The sequence below is a fragment of the Arachis hypogaea genome, chromosome 15 (assembly GCF_003086295.3).
Source record: "Arachis hypogaea cultivar Tifrunner chromosome 15, arahy.Tifrunner.gnm2.J5K5, whole genome shotgun sequence".
Lineage (NCBI taxonomy): Eukaryota > Viridiplantae > Streptophyta > Magnoliopsida > Fabales > Fabaceae > Arachis > Arachis hypogaea.
The window spans coordinates 153,444,445-153,449,207 of NC_092050.1; positions in this window are offsets into that span (position 1 = coordinate 153,444,445).

A 4,763-nucleotide genomic window follows, 5' to 3' on the forward strand; every position below is an offset into this window, starting at 1 on the left:
TTGGGCTTGAGATTAATCCTCGTTCAAGCAAAGTTCTTGGCAGTGATGATGCTTCAAAGGAGTCTTCCATGGAGTCGGTAGTCTAAAAGTCTAGTCTCTTCAAAGAAGAAGGAAGACTACGTGTTGGGTGAGACCCACTTGTCAGTAATTTAATGCAGAGGTGACTGGATGGTGTTAGTAAGGATGCGGGGTATAGTGCTTAGTGGAGATATGATTATCTCCCTGAAGAGATCATTAACGAAAAAAATGGTATGAGATTAAATGATGTAAAGGAGATTTGGGAGGCTAATTCAAATTTAGAGTTGCAGATGGTTGAATATATTGGTTTGGGTTTAGGGAGGCCCAATGTTATAGAGGCCATGATAACTTCAGATTGGGCTGGGAAAATAGTGAACCTAAAGAGAAAACTGTCGAGCGGGTCTTGCCCTTACTCACTCAGGTTTGGGTCATGCACTTCTTACCATATGCACCAGAAGACTATTATTTTAGGGTATAACGATAGCATTGAGTCTGGTGAATCTGGTGAGAAACAGGGGGTGAATGAGAGTGATAATTGTTCCCCGATTGGTTATCCATGAGAGAAAATCTCCAGGTCCTTTGAAGAAGCAGCGACCGTGAAGAAAATTTGTGTGGAGGCGGGCATGGTGTTTGATGAAGTGAGGAAGACATGCCATTGGCTTCTCTTGTTAAATCTGGGCAGTAAAAGGGAGGAAAAATATATGATCTAAGGGCAAGAGGGAGGAAGGCTAAGGCAACTCCGAAGGGACATAGCAGGGGCCGTCAGAGCTCTCAGGAAACATGGGTAAGATCTTTTCTAGAATGAAATTAAATTTTTGGAACATTAATGATGTAGGGAAAATAAAAATTAAAGACTGTGAGAAGATTTTATTAAAAGAATAAATTGATTTTATTGGGTCAGTAGAAACAAAAAAAATTGCAATAAGAGCTTCTAAAATTATGGGCCCAGAACTTGCTTGAGTGGGCATGTGCGAGATGTAGTAGGCAATGCTAGGGGTTTAATCTGTGTGAAAACCGGACTTTGTTGAGAAATTTTATATCCTTAGAGGTACCAGGGTCTAATTATTTTGGAAAAATTGGAGGTTTGGTCTAAATTATCTGAATTAAAATTAAAATTTGGGATTCTGATGATTATTGGTGCTGATTTCAATGATATTCTGAGGCTTGAAGATAAATTAGGGTGCAAAGTGTTATTGCATAGCGGGTGCGAAATTAAGAAATAGGTGGATGACATGGAGTTAGTGGAGTTGGAGCTAAGTGGAAGAAAATACACATGGTATGGGGAAGAAACTGTAGTAGAATTGATAGGTTTTTATAGATAATGAGTGGCAAGAGGCTTATAGTTCTTTGATCTTGAAGGGTCTCCCTCATGCTCTCATATCATTGTGCTCTATTAGTCAATTCCGAAGAACTTGGCATTCTGTTCATTAGATGCTTGGTTGTCTCATGATGGTTTTATGTTAGTGCTCAAGGGTGAATGGAGTAAAATGAAAGGGGTCTAATCTGATGCAAAAATTGAAAGCAGTAAGGAAGCCGTTAAGGTTATGGAACAAGGAATGCTTTAGCAGTATTGAGAGTAACATTGAGACGTTAGAGGAGAAAATTCAAAAGGTTAATGAAGAAATTGAGAAAGGTAACAATGATGAATTCTTATTAACAAGGGCAAAAGCGATTAGAAGCTTGGTTGAAGTATAGTGTGGGAAGAGAAAGACATATTGGAGGCAGCTGTCCCGATCGAAATTTGCTTCACAAATGGATAAAAACACTGTTTTTTCACTCGATCGCTAAAACTAGAAATCGGAGCAAAATAATAAAGGAGATCCACATTAATGGGCAGCGTTCATTAAGCCAACGTAGCGCTCAATAAGAGAACGCCAACGAAGATGTGTACGCGTGAACATGGCGCGCAAGCATGATGGAAGCTGAAGATGGCAATGACGCGTACGCGTCGATAAGCAAAACTGCGAAAGGACGCGCGGGCGCAATAGATGCGTACGCATGGGTGAATGAACGCTGCGCTCACTTTGAGAACGCGACGTTCTCCTGGAGACCCTCCTTACAAGCGAAGAACTATCTTTTGAACTGTCATATTTTGTTCTAGGCTATGTATATATGTTTATAGAATCTCCGCATGTATATTTTGTGTTTTGTCCCTCCTAGAGGTTGACTTGGAGATACAGGTGTTTATTTTGTAGTTTGAGTTTTATTTTGGGTTGTTTATAAATATATATATAATCATATACTCGGGCCAGCCTTAGCTTCGTAGGTCGAGTTTAGAGCTTGCTATTTGTATTTTGGAACTCTGATATGTATATATGTTTTTAGCTTCCTTGGATCTTACCTATCCATTTTATGAATATCCACGCGAGTGTCACACGATTATCTGTTTATCGTTCTTGGTTAGCTTATTCTTCAAGGCTCTTAGATATAATTTCTTTCGACTATATTTATATGTCTTTTCTTTTAGAGGTCGTAATACCTCACCACCTCTGCTTTACGACTTAAGCGTAAGGCTCTATGTGGTAGGGTGTTACAGAACCCACTTCTAAAATATTTAGCTAAGTAATTATTTCAGCAAGACAATAATAGACTCAAGTTTCAATGATGATAATCAGAAAGAAATTCAACTCAATGAACTAGGTCAAAATAGGGTCCAAATTCGCCCCCAGCGAATTCTGCAGATTATGCAGATCGCACATGTCACGCGATCGCGTCATCCATGCGGACGCGTCATTCGCGCTTTTCCTTGCCACGCGTTCGCGTCGTCCACGCCTCCGCGTCGCTCATGCTTTTCCAGTCCGCGCGGTCGCGTGAGCCATGCTGCCGCGTCACTGCGATTTCTCCTCTTTCGCGCGGTCGCATGAGCCATGCGGCCGCGTCACTTCTCGCTTGTTATCCCCTCAATTTCTTGTGTTCCTTCCATTTTTGCTAGCTTCCTTTCCAATCTCCAACTCATTCATGCCCTATAAAGCCTGAAACGCTTAACACACAGATCACGGCATCGAATGGAATAAAGGAAAATTAAAATGCATAATTAAAAGTCTCTAGAAAGCAGTTTTCAATCATGTAATAGTTTCAGGAAGGAAATATAAATGCATGCTAAATTAATGAATAAGTGGGTAAGGATCATGATAAAACCACACAATTAAACACAATATAAACCATAAAATAGTGGTTTATCAAACATCCTCTGTCTAGCCCGCATTTTGACCCTGACGCTCTTTACGACTTTCCCTTATCCTGGTTACACCCTGACGCACCTGGACATCCTTTTCCTGATGGTCCCGGACACCCTATACCAGCTCAACCCTTGAATGAGGCGGCACCTGAGCCTATCTTTCCTGATGAGCCTAAGTAAGTTGGAGAGTACGTACCTGTAATTCCACCAGAGTGGGACTTTCCCCCTGAGCCGATCCCTAACTTTCCACAGCCTGATGAGCCGACACTACCGGACGACGGGGTAGCTCCTATATATGCGAACGGACCTATGCTCGCGAATGATTTTGTACATAGTGACAGTAGTTCTTCTGGTGGTTCTGAGGGTATAGCTGTAGCTGCGGACGAGGAGGAGAAGGAGGATCTTGAGATAGAGATAGAGCAGGATGAGGAGATGGGCGAACCTCATGACGATCTTCTGAACGGCCACGTGTAGATATAGTCTGACAGTAGTGGGAGCATTCTTTTGATGACACTCTAGTCTAACATTATCTGTAGGTAGTTTCTCAATTGTGTTAGTACACCCGAGAGCTAGGAGATGTAGAGTGGTTAGGCTAGCATGGGCGCCAGTTTAGCGGCTTTTTGTATGGGCCAGGCCCTGGGAGTGTCGTGTATATATTAGCTACGTAAGATGACGAGGATGTAAACTGACTTGATCTTTTGTGAACGCTACATGTTTTGTTATAGTGTACATTATGTATATTATTAGCTGTGTTATATGTTTCTTTATGCTTCCTTATTATTTCTATCGGTGTGTGCTTATTTATTTTACTCACTCGCTCGCAACGATATAAGTTAAAAAAAAGTTACTTATTTTAATTTAAAAATAGAGTTTAGTTAATAATATTATTATCGAGTTCGTATCTACCGATATGAGTAAATATCGGTACTTTTTGCTGAGCTTAGCTTTGCTAATGCTTCACCAAATACTTTTCACTCTTAAGTTACTAATATCATTTAGATTAATAACTCATATATTATTAACTTTATATACAAATTATTATTATTATTATTATTATTATTATTATTATTGGGTATAATTGTCGTGAGTATTATATGTATTATAAGTTTATATAGTTTTGCTCCCTAGTATTTTAGATTCATTGTTATTATTATATTCACTATGTTACTATTATTATTACTATTATTATGTTTATTATTATTACATGATTATTATTACTATTGCTAGTATTATTATTACAATTATTAATCATAAAACTTGCATTAAGTTACATATATATTATTACTATTATTATGCATTAGGTTGCATATATATATATATATATAATAAAGAAAGCCAAGGCGGCATATTAATCATACATATATATATGATTAGCGTATGCGAGAGGAAAAAAGGAAAGAAAACGGCGAGAGAAAAGAGCGTGACCGAGAGAGAACATAAACCTCCACTAAACTTTCGGTTTCGATTTTTTACAATCCGTAATTCCAATAAAAAATCTAATCCAGTAAAAGCATTCGTATGCTCCTCCTCTACACGTTGGCACCATTTTTGATCGGTGGAAGTTAAC